This window comes from Nansenia antarctica, assembly GCF_963989245.1.
Source record: "Nansenia antarctica genome assembly, chromosome: 2".
Classification (NCBI taxonomy): domain Eukaryota; kingdom Metazoa; phylum Chordata; class Actinopteri; order Argentiniformes; family Microstomatidae; genus Nansenia; species Nansenia antarctica.
Genome location: NC_137675.1, coordinates 27,876,980 through 27,893,872, shown reverse-complemented (window position 1 = coordinate 27,893,872; position 16,893 = coordinate 27,876,980). Strand labels below are relative to the sequence as shown.

The window sequence follows — 16,893 nt, the reverse complement described above, 5'->3', positions numbered from 1 at the left end:
GGACATCAGAGAGCATCTTCACACCTGACTCTCCTAGATCATTCCACCACAGCTCCAGCTCTCTCAGGTGGGAGGGGTTTGACCTCAGAGCTGAGGCCAGAGAAGCACAGCCTTCCTTTGTGACACGCATACTACCAATCTCAGTGTTTCCAGTTTGCAGTGTGGACTCCTCAGTCCAGCAGAGAGCAGCTTCACACCTGAGTCCTGCAGGTCATTCAGACTGAGGTTCAGCTCTGTCAGACTAGAGGAGTTGGAGCTGAGAGCTGAGGCCAGAGACTCACAGCATCCCTCAGTCAGCTCACACCTCTCCAACCTCAGTGTTTCCAGTTTGCAGTGTGGACTCCTCAGTCCAGCAGAGAGCAGCTTCACACCTGAGTCCTGCAGCGTATTACTACTGAGGTCCAGCCATGTCAGACTAGAGGAGTTGGAGCTGAGAGCTGAGGCCAGAGACTCACAGCATCCCTCAGTCAGCTCACACCCCTCCAACCCCAGTGTTTCCAGTTTGCAGTGTGGACTCCTCAGTCCAGCAGAGAGCAGCTTCACACCTGAGTCCTGCAGGTTATTGATGCTGAGGTGCAGCTCTGTCAGACTAGAGGAGTTGGAGCTGAGAGCTGAGGCCAGAGACTCACAGCATCCCTCAGTCAGCCAACACCCCCTCAACTTGGCTGTTCTGGAGACTTTGACCACTGGCATCAGCCTCAGAAGAGCCTCCTCTGATCCTCCTCTCCTCTGAGTATTTCTCCAGGTCAAACACATCCAGCTCCTCATCTGCTGTAGGGTTCACATTGAAGGTCACTTTGAATGGTCCTGCAAAATTGACTGCAAAATGGCCAGTCAGACTCAGAACAGGAGCAATGACTTGGCCTCCAGTCTGAGCTGTGTTGGTGGTACTGGTAGTAGTCTGAGGTGGGATGGAGGGAGCTGTTTCTCTCTGGGTGTCTGCTTCATGGACATGGGCTCCACCGTCCTCCTCATCCAGATTCCTGGCTGCAGACTCAGCCATGCTTGAATGGACTAAAGCAACTTAACCACTAAAGATGTTCAGAGTGCAACTAGGATTATGGACAATAAGTAGTGATGGCGAGATGAAGCCGACGCTTCGTAGCGTGTGTCGAGTAACAGAGGCAGATTTTTGTGGCGCGCCGGTTGTTGTCGAGTTTCAAAATGTCCTCTCGGTTTTGTTGCACTGTGCTGATGAGGACTCGGTACTTGCTCCGGATCTCTCTCCTTCGAGCCGGGTCATCATCATCATCCTTCATGTCTACGGGACTGCAGCCTGCCTCATCGTCATCACCACCTGTGTCTCCGCCCTTCTCCGCTCTCCCATTCTGTCTGGCCGTGGACTCTTTTTTTTTTAGACATTTAAGATTTAATGAGGCAATCTGTTTCAAACAACAACAAAGTGGTCACCCTGCCAACTGTTTTGGTAAACAATTGAGGGATGGGTCAGGGAAATGTAACTACTTAAATCAAAACATATTTACAATCGGCACAATCAAACTAAGACTTAAGAAAGCAATGGAAGAAACGGGGCGAAGGTGGGAAGAGTGTGTTTCTCTAATGGAAACACACATGTGAATTTTTTTATTTTATTTTGCCGGTCGGCTCGGCCCAAAACTACCGCGGCCCACCGGGCAAATGCCCGGTATGCCAGATGGCCAGTCCAGCCCTGTCTTGAACTAACATAGTTCCCACAGGTGATGAACACACATGAACGTGATGACGCAGGCATGCGTCCTATACCCTGCGCCTTAGCGCCTCTTGTGGCACAATCTTAACATTACACATTACACATCAACTGAGGACATATATCACACAACTCTTAACACCCCCACTTGTACTCAGGTTGTTGCAATCTGAACGAAAAGAACAAAAAAATACAGAATGAAAGTGGACCCCTGTCTTACACATTTCAAACTCCAAAAATAATAGCTGCAAACTTCTTCAGTTTCAACTTAGTTACAGGTTTTGTCATTATATCAGCAACCATGTCATCTGTAGGACAATACATCAAAATAACTCTCCCCTCACTCACAGTAGATCTGATAAAGTGGTACTTTATGTCCACATGCTTACTCCTCTGTCTGTTTACAGGGTTTTTGGCAAGAGCAATTGTTCCCTGATTGTCCTCATACACTATTGTTTGTGTGTACATGTAGTTATCTATACCTCCTAGTAACTGCTCTAGGTATAGACACTCCTGTATGGTTGAAGCCAGTGCCATATATTCCGCCTCACAGGTGGAAAGTGCAACCGTAGGTTGTTTTCTAGTTTTCCATGAAACTAGAGAGCTGTTCTTACTAAGCCTCACACAGTACCCTGTGGTACTGCGCCTGTCTCTGACATCAGACGCCCAGTCAGCATCACTGTAGGCCTGTATACCTAGCTTCTCACTGTCGTTTTTGAAACTTAACCCTTTCTTAGAAGTGCCCTTGAGATACCTCAATGTGTGTTTCACAGTGACCCACTGCTCCTCTGTAGGCTCAGCAAAGTACTGTGATAGCCTGCTTACCACAAAACTTAAATCTGGTCTGGTACAAGTAGTTAGGTATATAAGGCTTCCTACAGCCTCCCTGTACATCCTGACATCATTCATCTTTACTGCATCCTCAGTATATTCCAGTTTCTGATCACAAGGCGTTTCTCTAATTCTACAATTTTGCATATTAAAACGCTATAATATCTTGTTAGTGTACCTTTCCTGTGACATCTTTACACATCCATCGGATTGGCTGAAATCGATACCCAGAAAATGTTTGAGACTGCCGAGATCTTTCATCTTAAACTTTCCTGCGAGCATCTCTTTCACCTCTCTCAAAACCTTCTCATTGCTGGCTGCAATGATCAAGTCATCGACCCATATGATTATGATCACCTTCTCGTCTTTTGACTCTTTGGCATAAACACAGTGGTCGGCTGGGTTTTGTGTGAACCGGTTTTCAGTTAAACAATCATGTAAGACTCTATTCCAATTTCGCCCCGATTGTTTAAGACCATAAAGTGATTTTTCTAGCTTATACACTAGATCATCCTCCTTCTCTTCATAACCCTCTGGTGGATTGATGTACAGGTGCTGGTCATATAATTTGAATATCATCAAAAAGTTGATTTATTTCAGTAATTCCATTCAAAAAGTGAAACTTGTATAATGTATACATTCATTCCACACAGACTGATATTTTTCAAGTGTTTATTGCTTTTAATTTTGATGATTATTACTGACAACTAATGAAAACCCCAAATTCAGTATCTCAGAAAATTAGAATATTACTTAAGACCAATACAAAACAAGTTTTTTTTAAAATGTTGGCCAACTGAAAAGTATGAACATGGAAAGTATAAGCATGTACAGCACTCAATACTTTCGGTTCCTCTTCATGCAGGGCAGGTGGCTGGTAGGCCTGGGCAGGCTTGGACTCTGTGCTACCCAGTTCACTGGGTGCTGCCTGGTACTTCACTGGCCTCTCTGGGAATGTCCCATTTGGGAACGGTTGCCAGAAAACCTCCCAAAGCTCTGCATCTGTAGGTGTGTCTTGCTTGTACAGAACTGTGCCTGTGTAGTGCCAGATCTTGTATTTTTCTTCACCGTTTTCTTGATCCCTAGCAACCATCCATAGTATTATTGTAAGGCTGTAAGGCTCCTAGCAACCAGAATCAGAATTGCTTTTATTACATCAATGTACGGGTACACAGAGTAACAGTCTTGTGACATTGGCATTGCAGCAGAATACACAATCAATAATAACATAAGCAGGATATAAAAACAACAAAATCAACAATCAACAAAACCAGCAGAATGCAAATCAACAATAATAGTACAAAGTAATAGCACCAGAATGCTAATCAACATATCAACATAATTAATGTAATCAACATTACAGGAAGTTAAAGAAATGCTGAGCATGTTGCAATGAGATGTGATACTATTACCACCAAACTGTTCATAACAACATTTAGTGCAGTTCTGAATATTCTCATGAATAGTCCAATGTCTCCAGCCTACAGAGTGGATCCTTCAGGACATCAGAGAGCATCTTCACACCTGACTCTCCTAGATCATTCCACCACAGCTCCAGCTCTCTCAGGTGGGAGGGGTTTGACCTCAGAGCTGAGGCCAGAGAAGCACAGCCTTCCTTTGTGACACGCATACTACCAATCTCAGTGTTTCCAGTTTGCAGTGTGGACTCCTCAGTCCAGCAGAGAGCAGCTTCACACCTGAGTCCTGCAGGTCATTCAGACTGAGGTTCAGCTCTGTCAGACTAGAGGAGTTGGAGCTGAGAGCTGAGGCCAGAGACTCACAGCATCCCTCAGTCAGCTCACACCTCTCCAACCTCAGTGTTTCCAGTTTGCAGTGTGGACTCCTCAGTCCAGCAGAGAGCAGCTTCACACCTGAGTCCTGCAGCGTATTACTACTGAGGTCCAGCCATGTCAGACTAGAGGAGTTGGAGCTGAGAGCTGAGGCCAGAGACTCACAGCATCCCTCAGTCAGCTCACACCCCTCCAACCCCAGTGTTTCCAGTTTGCAGTGTGGACTCCTCAGTCCAGCAGAGAGCATCTTCACACCTGAGTCCTGCAGGTTATTGATGCTGAGGTGCAGCTCTGTCAGACTAGAGGAGTTGGAGCTGAGAGCTGAGGCCAGAGACTCACAGCATCCCTCAGTCAGCCAACACCCCCTCAACTTGGCTGTTCTGGAGACTTTGACCACTGGCATCAGCCTCAGAAGAGCCTCCTCTGATCCTCCTCTCCTCTGAGTATTTCTCCAGGTCAAACACATCCAGCTCCTCATCTGCTGTAGGGTTCACATTGAAGGTCACTTTGAATGGTCCTGCAAAATTGACTGCAAAATGGCCAGTCAGACTCAGAACAGGAGCAATGACTTGGCCTCCAGTCTGAGCTGTGTTGGTGGTACTGGTAGTAGTCTGAGGTGGGATGGAGGGAGCTGTTTCTCTCTGGGTGTCTGCTTCATGGACATGGGCTCCACCGTCCTCCTCATCCAGATTCCTGGCTGCAGACTCAGCCATGCTTGAATGGACTAAAGCAACTTAACCACTAAAGATGTTCAGAGTGCAACTAGGATTATGGACAATAAGTAGTGATGGCGAGATGAAGCCGACGCTTCGTAGCGTGTGTCGAGTAACAGAGGCAGATTTTTGTGGCGCGCCGGTTGTTGTCGAGTTTCAAAATGTCCTCTCGGTTTTGTTGCACTGTGCTGATGAGGACTCGGTACTTGCTCCGGATCTCTCTCCTTCGAGCCGGGTCATCATCATCATCCTTCATGTCTACGGGACTGCAGCCTGCCTCATCGTCATCACCACCTGTGTCTCCGCCCTTCTCCGCTCTCCCATTCTGTCTGGCCGTGGACTCTTTTTTTTTTTAGACATTTAAGATTTAATGAGGCAATCTGTTTCAAACAACAACAAAGTGGTCACCCTGCCAACTGTTTTGGTAAACAATTGAGGGATGGGTCAGGGAAATGTAACTACTTAAATCAAAACATATTTACAATCGGCACAATCAAACTAAGACTTAAGAAAGCAATGGAAGAAACGGGGCGAAGGTGGGAAGAGTGTGTTTCTCTAATGGAAACACACATGTGAATTTTTTTATTTTATTTTGCCGGTCGGCTCGGCCCAAAACTACCGCGGCCCACCGGGCAAATGCCCGGTATGCCAGATGGCCAGTCCAGCCCTGTCTTGAACTAACATAGTTCCCACAGGTGATGAACACACATGAACGTGATGACGCAGGCATGCGTCCTATACCCTGCGCCTTAGCGCCTCTTGTGGCACAATCTTAACATTACACATTACACATTATATATCAACTGAGGACATATATCACACAACTCTTAACACCCCCACTTGTACTCAGGTTGTTGCAATCTGAACGAAAAGAACAAAAAAATACAGAATGAAAGTGGACCCCTGTCTTACACATTTCAAACTCCAAAAATAATAGCTGCAAACTTCTTCAGTTTCAACTTAGTTACAGGTTTTGTCATTATATCAGCAACCATGTCATCTGTAGGACAATACATCAAAATAACTCTCCCCTCACTCACAGTAGATCTGATAAAGTGGTACTTTATGTCCACATGCTTACTCCTCTGTCTGTTTACAGGGTTTTTGGCAAGAGCAATTGTTCCCTGATTGTCCTCATACACTATTGTTTGTGTGTACATGTAGTTATCTATACCTCCTAGTAACTGCTCTAGGTATAGACACTCCTGTATGGTTGAAGCCAGTGCCATATATTCCGCCTCACAGGTGGAAAGTGCAACCGTAGGTTGTTTTCTAGTTTTCCATGAAACTAGAGAGCTGTTCTTACTAAGCCTCACACAGTACCCTGTGGTACTGCGCCTGTCTCTGACATCAGACGCCCAGTCAGCATCACTGTAGGCCTGTATACCTAGCTTCTCACTGTCGTTTTTGAAACTTAACCCTTTCTTAGAAGTGCCCTTGAGATACCTCAATGTGTGTTTCACAGTGACCCACTGCTCCTCTGTAGGCTCAGCAAAGTACTGTGATAGCCTGCTTACCACAAAACTTAAATCTGGTCTGGTACAAGTAGTTAGGTATATAAGGCTTCCTACAGCCTCCCTGTACATCCTGACATCATTCATCTTTACTGCATCCTCAGTATATTCCAGTTTCTGATCACAAGGCGTTTCTCTAATTCTACAATTTTGCATATTAAAACGCTATAATATCTTGTTAGTGTACCTTTCCTGTGACATCTTTACACATCCATCGGATTGGCTGAAATCGATACCCAGAAAATGTTTGAGACTGCCGAGATCTTTCATCTTAAACTTTCCTGCGAGCATCTCTTTCACCTCTCTCAAAACCTTCTCATTGCTGGCTGCAATGATCAAGTCATCGACCCATATGATTATGATCACCTTCTCGTCTTTTGACTCTTTGGCATAAACACAGTGGTCGGCTGGGTTTTGTGTGAACCCGTTTTCAGTTAAACAATCATGTAAGACTCTATTCCAATTTCGCCCCGATTGTTTAAGACCATAAAGTGATTTTTCTAGCTTATACACTAGATCATCCTCCTTCTCTTCATAACCCTCTGGTGGATTGATGTACAGGTGCTGGTCATATAATTTGAATATCATCAAAAAGTTGATTTATTTCAGTAATTCCATTCAAAAAGTGAAACTTGTATAATGTATACATTCATTCCACACAGACTGATATTTTTCAAGTGTTTATTGCTTTTAATTTTGATGATTATTACTGACAACTAATGAAAACCCCAAATTCAGTATCTCAGAAAATTAGAATATTACTTAAGACCAATACAAAACAAGTTTTTTTTAAAATGTTGGCCAACTGAAAAGTATGAACATGGAAAGTATAAGCATGTACAGCACTCAATACTTTCGGTTCCTCTTCATGCAGGGCAGGTGGCTGGTAGGCCTGGGCAGGCTTGGACTCTGTGCTACCCAGTTCACTGGGTGCTGCCTGGTACTTCACTGGCCTCTCTGGGAATGTCCCATTTGGGAACGGTTGCCAGAAAACCTCCCAAAGCTCTGCATCTGTAGGTGTGTCTTGCTTGTACAGAACTGTGCCTGTGTAGTGCCAGATCTTGTATTTTTCTTCACCGTTTTCTTGATCCCTAGCAACCATCCATAGTATTATTGTAAGGCTGTAAGGCTCCTAGCAACCAGAATCAGAATTGCTTTTATTACATCAATGTACGGGTACACAGAGTAACAGTCTTGTGACATTGGCATTGCAGCAGAATACACAATCAATAATAACATAAGCAGGATATAAAAACAACAAAATCAACAATCAACAAAACCAGCAGAATGCAAATCAACAATAATAGTACAAAGTAATAGCACCAGAATGCTAATCAACATATCAACATAATTAATGTAATCAACATTACAGGAAGTTAAAGAAATGCTGAGCATGTTGCAATGAGATGTGATACTATTACCACCAAACTGTTCATAACAACATTTAGTGCAGTTCTGAATATTCTCATGAATAGTCCAATGTCTCCAGCCTACAGAGTGGATCCTTCAGGACATCAGAGAGCATCTTCACACCTGACTCTCCTAGATCATTCCACCACAGCTCCAGCTCTCTCAGGTGGGAGGGGTTTGACCTCAGAGCTGAGGCCAGAGAAGCACAGCCTTCCTTTGTGACACGCATACTACCAATCTCAGTGTTTCCAGTTTGCAGTGTGGACTCCTCAGTCCAGCAGAGAGCAGCTTCACACCTGAGTCCTGCAGGTCATTCAGACTGAGGTTCAGCTCTGTCAGACTAGAGGAGTTGGAGCTGAGAGCTGAGGCCAGAGACTCACAGCATCCCTCAGTCAGCTCACACCTCTCCAACCTCAGTGTTTCCAGTTTGCAGTGTGGACTCCTCAGTCCAGCAGAGAGCAGCTTCACACCTGAGTCCTGCAGCGTATTACTACTGAGGTCCAGCCATGTCAGACTAGAGGAGTTGGAGCTGAGAGCTGAGGCCAGAGACTCACAGCATCCCTCAGTCAGCTCACACCCCTCCAACCCCAGTGTTTCCAGTTTGCAGTGTGGACTCCTCAGTCCAGCAGAGAGCATCTTCACACCTGAGTCCTGCAGGTTATTGATGCTGAGGTGCAGCTCTGTCAGACTAGAGGAGTTGGAGCTGAGAGCTGAGGCCAGAGACTCACAGCATCCCTCAGTCAGCCAACACCCCCTCAACTTGGCTGTTCTGGAGACTTTGACCACTGGCATCAGCCTCAGAAGAGCCTCCTCTGATCCTCCTCTCCTCTGAGTATTTCTCCAGGTCAAACACATCCAGCTCCTCATCTGCTGTAGGGTTCACATTGAAGGTCACTTTGAATGGTCCTGCAAAATTGACTGCAAAATGGCCAGTCAGACTCAGAACAGGAGCAATGACTTGGCCTCCAGTCTGAGCTGTGTTGGTGGTACTGGTAGTAGTCTGAGGTGGGATGGAGGGAGCTGTTTCTCTCTGGGTGTCTGCTTCATGGACATGGGCTCCACCGTCCTCCTCATCCAGATTCCTGGCTGCAGACTCAGCCATGCTTGAATGGACTAAAGCAACTTAACCACTAAAGATGTTCAGAGTGCAACTAGGATTATGGACAATAAGTAGTGATGGCGAGATGAAGCCGACGCTTCGTAGCGTGTGTCGAGTAACAGAGGCAGATTTTTGTGGCGCGCCGGTTGTTGTCGAGTTTCAAAATGTCCTCTCGGTTTTGTTGCACTGTGCTGATGAGGACTCGGTACTTGCTCCGGATCTCTCTCCTTCGAGCCGGGTCATCATCATCATCCTTCATGTCTACGGGACTGCAGCCTGCCTCATCGTCATCACCACCTGTGTCTCCGCCCTTCTCCGCTCTCCCATTCTGTCTGGCCGTGGACTCTTTTTTTTTTTAGACATTTAAGATTTAATGAGGCAATCTGTTTCAAACAACAACAAAGTGGTCACCCTGCCAACTGTTTTGGTAAACAATTGAGGGATGGGTCAGGGAAATGTAACTACTTAAATCAAAACATATTTACAATCGGCACAATCAAACTAAGACTTAAGAAAGCAATGGAAGAAACGGGGCGAAGGTGGGAAGAGTGTGTTTCTCTAATGGAAACACACATGTGAATTTTTTTATTTTATTTTGCCGGTCGGCTCGGCCCAAAACTACCGCGGCCCACCGGGCAAATGCCCGGTATGCCAGATGGCCAGTCCAGCCCTGTCTTGAACTAACATAGTTCCCACAGGTGATGAACACACATGAACGTGATGACGCAGGCATGCGTCCTATACCCTGCGCCTTAGCGCCTCTTGTGGCACAATCTTAACATTACACATTACACATTATATATCAACTGAGGACATATATCACACAACTCTTAACACCCCCACTTGTACTCAGGTTGTTGCAATCTGAACGAAAAGAACAAAAAAATACAGAATGAAAGTGGACCCCTGTCTTACACATTTCAAACTCCAAAAATAATAGCTGCAAACTTCTTCAGTTTCAACTTAGTTACAGGTTTTGTCATTATATCAGCAACCATGTCATCTGTAGGACAATACATCAAAATAACTCTCCCCTCACTCACAGTAGATCTGATAAAGTGGTACTTTATGTCCACATGCTTACTCCTCTGTCTGTTTACAGGGTTTTTGGCAAGAGCAATTGTTCCCTGATTGTCCTCATACACTATTGTTTGTGTGTACATGTAGTTATCTATACCTCCTAGTAACTGCTCTAGGTATAGACACTCCTGTATGGTTGAAGCCAGTGCCATATATTCCGCCTCACAGGTGGAAAGTGCAACCGTAGGTTGTTTTCTAGTTTTCCATGAAACTAGAGAGCTGTTCTTACTAAGCCTCACACAGTACCCTGTGGTACTGCGCCTGTCTCTGACATCAGACGCCCAGTCAGCATCACTGTAGGCCTGTATACCTAGCTTCTCACTGTCGTTTTTGAAACTTAACCCTTTCTTAGAAGTGCCCTTGAGATACCTCAATGTGTGTTTCACAGTGACCCACTGCTCCTCTGTAGGCTCAGCAAAGTACTGTGATAGCCTGCTTACCACAAAACTTAAATCTGGTCTGGTACAAGTAGTTAGGTATATAAGGCTTCCTACAGCCTCCCTGTACATCCTGACATCATTCATCTTTACTGCATCCTCAGTATATTCCAGTTTCTGATCACAAGGCGTTTCTCTAATTCTACAATTTTGCATATTAAAACGCTATAATATCTTGTTAGTGTACCTTTCCTGTGACATCTTTACACATCCATCGGATTGGCTGAAATCGATACCCAGAAAATGTTTGAGACTGCCGAGATCTTTCATCTTAAACTTTCCTGCGAGCATCTCTTTCACCTCTCTCAAAACCTTCTCATTGCTGGCTGCAATGATCAAGTCATCGACCCATATGATTATGATCACCTTCTCGTCTTTTGACTCTTTGGCATAAACACAGTGGTCGGCTGGGTTTTGTGTGAACCCGTTTTCAGTTAAACAATCATGTAAGACTCTATTCCAATTTCGCCCCGATTGTTTAAGACCATAAAGTGATTTTTCTAGCTTATACACTAGATCATCCTCCTTCTCTTCATAACCCTCTGGTGGATTGATGTACAGGTGCTGGTCATATAATTTGAATATCATCAAAAAGTTGATTTATTTCAGTAATTCCATTCAAAAAGTGAAACTTGTATAATGTATACATTCATTCCACACAGACTGATATTTTTCAAGTGTTTATTGCTTTTAATTTTGATGATTATTACTGACAACTAATGAAAACCCCAAATTCAGTATCTCAGACAATTAGAATATTACTTAAGACCAATACAAAACAAGTTTTTTTTAAAATGTTGGCCAACTGAAAAGTATGAACATGGAAAGTATAAGCATGTACAGCACTCAATACTTTCGGTTCCTCTTCATGCAGGGCAGGTGGCTGGTAGGCCTGGGCAGGCTTGGACTCTGTGCTACCCAGTTCACTGGGTGCTGCCTGGTACTTCACTGGCCTCTCTGGGAATGTCCCATTTGGGAACGGTTGCCAGAAAACCTCCCAAAGCTCTGCATCTGTAGGTGTGTCTTGCTTGTACAGAACTGTGCCTGTGTAGTGCCAGATCTTGTATTTTTCTTCACCGTTTTCTTGATCCCTAGCAACCATCCATAGTATTATTGTAAGGCTGTAAGGCTCCTAGCAACCAGAATCAGAATTGCTTTTATTACATCAATGTACGGGTACACAGAGTAACAGTCTTGTGACATTGGCATTGCAGCAGAATACACAATCAATAATAACATAAGCAGGATATAAAAACAACAAAATCAACAATCAACAAAACCAGCAGAATGCAAATCAACAATAATAGTACAAAGTAATAGCACCAGAATGCTAATCAACATATCAACATAATTAATGTAATCAACATTACAGGAAGTTAAAGAAATGCTGAGCATGTTGCAATGAGATGTGATACTATTACCACCAAACTGTTCATAACAACATTTAGTGCAGTTCTGAATATTCTCATGAATAGTCCAATGTCTCCAGCCTACAGAGTGGATCCTTCAGGACATCAGAGAGCATCTTCACACCTGACTCTCCTAGATCATTCCACCACAGCTCCAGCTCTCTCAGGTGGGAGGGGTTTGACCTCAGAGCTGAGGCCAGAGAAGCACAGCCTTCCTTTGTGACACGCATACTACCAATCTCAGTGTTTCCAGTTTGCAGTGTGGACTCCTCAGTCCAGCAGAGAGCAGCTTCACACCTGAGTCCTGCAGGTCATTCAGACTGAGGTTCAGCTCTGTCAGACTAGAGGAGTTGGAGCTGAGAGCTGAGGCCAGAGACTCACAGCATCCCTCAGTCAGCTCACACCTCTCCAACCTCAGTGTTTCCAGTTTGCAGTGTGGACTCCTCAGTCCAGCAGAGAGCAGCTTCACACCTGAGTCCTGCAGCGTATTACTACTGAGGTCCAGCCATGTCAGACTAGAGGAGTTGGAGCTGAGAGCTGAGGCCAGAGACTCACAGCATCCCTCAGTCAGCTCACACCCCTCCAACCCCAGTGTTTCCAGTTTGCAGTGTGGACTCCTCAGTCCAGCAGAGAGCAGCTTCACACCTGAGTCCTGCAGGTTATTGATGCTGAGGTGCAGCTCTGTCAGACTAGAGGAGTTGGAGCTGAGAGCTGAGGCCAGAGACTCACAGCATCCCTCAGTCAGCCAACACCCCCTCAACTTGGCTGTTCTGGAGACTTTGACCACTGGCATCAGCCTCAGAAGAGCCTCCTCTGATCCTCCTCTCCTCTGAGTATTTCTCCAGGTCAAACACATCCAGCTCCTCATCTGCTGTAGGGTTCACATTGAAGGTCACTTTGAATGGTCCTGCAAAATTGACTGCAAAATGGCCAGTCAGACTCAGAACAGGAGCAATGACTTGGCCTCCAGTCTGAGCTGTGTTGGTGGTACTGGTAGTAGTCTGAGGTGGGATGGAGGGAGCTGTTTCTCTCTGGGTGTCTGCTTCATGGACATGGGCTCCACCGTCCTCCTCATCCAGATTCCTGGCTGCAGACTCAGCCATGCTTGAATGGACTAAAGCAACTTAACCACTAAAGATGTTCAGAGTGCAACTAGGATTATGGACAATAAGTAGTGATGGCGAGATGAAGCCGACGCTTCGTAGCGTGTGTCGAGTAACAGAGGCAGATTTTTGTGGCGCGCCGGTTGTTGTCGAGTTTCAAAATGTCCTCTCGGTTTTGTTGCACTGTGCTGATGAGGACTCGGTACTTGCTCCGGATCTCTCTCCTTCGAGCCGGGTCATCATCATCATCCTTCATGTCTACGGGACTGCAGCCTGCCTCATCGTCATCACCACCTGTGTCTCCGCCCTTCTCCGCTCTCCCATTCTGTCTGGCCGTGGACTCTTTTTTTTTTAGACATTTAAGATTTAATGAGGCAATCTGTTTCAAACAACAACAAAGTGGTCACCCTGCCAACTGTTTTGGTAAACAATTGAGGGATGGGTCAGGGAAATGTAACTACTTAAATCAAAACATATTTACAATCGGCACAATCAAACTAAGACTTAAGAAAGCAATGGAAGAAACGGGGCGAAGGTGGGAAGAGTGTGTTTCTCTAATGGAAACACACATGTGAATTTTTTTATTTTATTTTGCCGGTCGGCTCGGCCCAAAACTACCGCGGCCCACCGGGCAAATGCCCGGTATGCCAGATGGCCAGTCCAGCCCTGTCTTGAACTAACATAGTTCCCACAGGTGATGAACACACATGAACGTGATGACGCAGGCATGCGTCCTATACCCTGCGCCTTAGCGCCTCTTGTGGCACAATCTTAACATTACACATTACACATTATATATCAACTGAGGACATATATCACACAACTCTTAACACCCCCACTTGTACTCAGGTTGTTGCAATCTGAACGAAAAGAACAAAAAAATACAGAATGAAAGTGGACCCCTGTCTTACACATTTCAAACTCCAAAAATAATAGCTGCAAACTTCTTCAGTTTCAACTTAGTTACAGGTTTTGTCATTATATCAGCAACCATGTCATCTGTAGGACAATACATCAAAATAACTCTCCCCTCACTCACAGTAGATCTGATAAAGTGGTACTTTATGTCCACATGCTTACTCCTCTGTCTGTTTACAGGGTTTTTGGCAAGAGCAATTGTTCCCTGATTGTCCTCATACACTATTGTTTGTGTGTACATGTAGTTATCTATACCTCCTAGTAACTGCTCTAGGTATAGACACTCCTGTATGGTTGAAGCCAGTGCCATATATTCCGCCTCACAGGTGGAAAGTGCAACCGTAGGTTGTTTTCTAGTTTTCCATGAAACTAGAGAGCTGTTCTTACTAAGCCTCACACAGTACCCTGTGGTACTGCGCCTGTCTCTGACATCAGACGCCCAGTCAGCATCACTGTAGGCCTGTATACCTAGCTTCTCACTGTCGTTTTTGAAACTTAACCCTTTCTTAGAAGTGCCCTTGAGATACCTCAATGTGTGTTTCACAGTGACCCACTGCTCCTCTGTAGGCTCAGCAAAGTACTGTGATAGCCTGCTTACCACAAAACTTAAATCTGGTCTGGTACAAGTAGTTAGGTATATAAGGCTTCCTACAGCCTCCCTGTACATCCTGACATCATTCATCTTTACTGCATCCTCAGTATATTCCAGTTTCTGATCACAAGGCGTTTCTCTAATTCTACAATTTTGCATATTAAAACGCTATAATATCTTGTTAGTGTACCTTTCCTGTGACATCTTTACACATCCATCGGATTGGCTGAAATCGATACCCAGAAAATGTTTGAGACTGCCGAGATCTTTCATCTTAAACTTTCCTGCGAGCATCTCTTTCACCTCTCTCAAAACCTTCTCATTGCTGGCTGCAATGATCAAGTCATCGACCCATATGATTATGATCACCTTCTCGTCTTTTGACTCTTTGGCATAAACACAGTGGTCGGCTGGGTTTTGTGTGAACCCGTTTTCAGTTAAACAATCATGTAAGACTCTATTCCAATTTCGCCCCGATTGTTTAAGACCATAAAGTGATTTTTCTAGCTTATACACTAGATCATCCTCCTTCTCTTCATAACCCTCTGGTGGATTGATGTACAGGTGCTGGTCATATAATTTGAATATCATCAAAAAGTTGATTTATTTCAGTAATTCCATTCAAAAAGTGAAACTTGTATAATGTATACATTCATTCCACACAGACTGATATTTTTCAAGTGTTTATTGCTTTTAATTTTGATGATTATTACTGACAACTAATGAAAACCCCAAATTCAGTATCTCAGAAAATTAGAATATTACTTAAGACCAATACAAAACAAGTTTTTTTTAAAATGTTGGCCAACTGAAAAGTATGAACATGGAAAGTATAAGCATGTACAGCACTCAATACTTCCGGTTCCTCTTCATGCAGGGCAGGTGGCTGGTAGGCCTGGGCAGGCTTGGACTCTGTGCTACCCAGTTCACTGGGTGCTGCCTGGTACTTCACTGGCCTCTCTGGGAATGTCCCATTTGGGAACGGTTGCCAGAAAACCTCCCAAAGCTCTGCATCTGTAGGTGTGTCTTGCTTGTACAGAACTGTGCCTGTGTAGTGCCAGATCTTGTATTTTTCTTCACCGTTTTCTTGATCCCTAGCAACCATCCATAGTATTATTGTAAGGCTGTAAGGCTCCTAGCAACCAGAATCAGAATTGCTTTTATTACATCAATGTACGGGTACACAGAGTAACAGTCTTGTGACATTGGCATTGCAGCAGAATACACAATCAATAATAACATAAGCAGGATATAAAAACAACAAAATCAACAATCAACAAAACCAGCAGAATGCAAATCAACAATAATAGTACAAAGTAATAGCACCAGAATGCTAATCAACATATCAACATAATTAATGTAATCAACATTACAGGAAGTTAAAGAAATGCTGAGCATGTTGCAATGAGATGTGATACTATTACCACCAAACTGTTCATAACAACATTTAGTGCAGTTCTGAATATTCTCATGAATAGTCCAATGTCTCCAGCCTACAGAGTGGATCCTTCAGGACATCAGAGAGCATCTTCACACCTGACTCTCCTAGATCATTCCACCACAGCTCCAGCTCTCTCAGGTGGGAGGGGTTTGACCTCAGAGCTGAGGCCAGAGAAGCACAGCCTTCCTTTGTGACACGCATACTACCAATCTCAGTGTTTCCAGTTTGCAGTGTGGACTCCTCAGTCCAGCAGAGAGCAGCTTCACACCTGAGTCCTGCAGGTCATTCAGACTGAGGTTCAGCTCTGTCAGACTAGAGGAGTTGGAGCTGAGAGCTGAGGCCAGAGACTCACAGCATCCCTCAGTCAGCTCACACCTCTCCAACCTCAGTGTTTCCAGTTTGCAGTGTGGACTCCTCAGTCCAGCAGAGAGCAGCTTCACACCTGAGTCCTGCAGCGTATTACTACTGAGGTCCAGCCATGTCAGACTAGAGGAGTTGGAGCTGAGAGCTGAGGCCAGAGACTCACAGCATCCCTCAGTCAGCTCACACCCCTCCAACCCCAGTGTTTCCAGTTTGCAGTGTGGACTCCTCAGTCCAGCAGAGAGCAGCTTCACACCTGAGTCCTGCAGGTTATTGATGCTGAGGTGCAGCTCTGTCAGACTAGAGGAGTTGGAGCTGAGAGCTGAGGCCAGAGACTCACAGCATCCCTCAGTCAGCCAACACCCCCTCAACTTGGCTGTTCTGGAGACTTTGACCACTGGCATCAGCCTCAGAAGAGCCTCCTCTGATCCTCCTCTCCTCTGAGTATTTCTCCAGGTCAAACACATCCAGCTCCTCATCTGCTGTAGGGTTCACATTGAAGGTCACTT

At 44.9% G+C, this 16,893-nt stretch overlaps 1 pseudogene across 1 annotated transcript; it reads right to left on the bottom strand.

The window, feature by feature from the left end:
- Window positions 1-3,974: 3,974 nt before the first annotated feature.
- LOC308150058 lies at window positions 3,975-16,788 on the bottom strand (annotated as a pseudogene). The gene is made up of 4 exons: window positions 16,081-16,788; window positions 12,206-12,681; window positions 8,007-8,815; window positions 3,975-4,789 (listed from the first exon to the last, which is right to left on the bottom strand). The product of its transcript is annotated as an uncharacterized misc_RNA (transcript).
- Window positions 16,789-16,893: the final 105 nt, after the last annotated feature.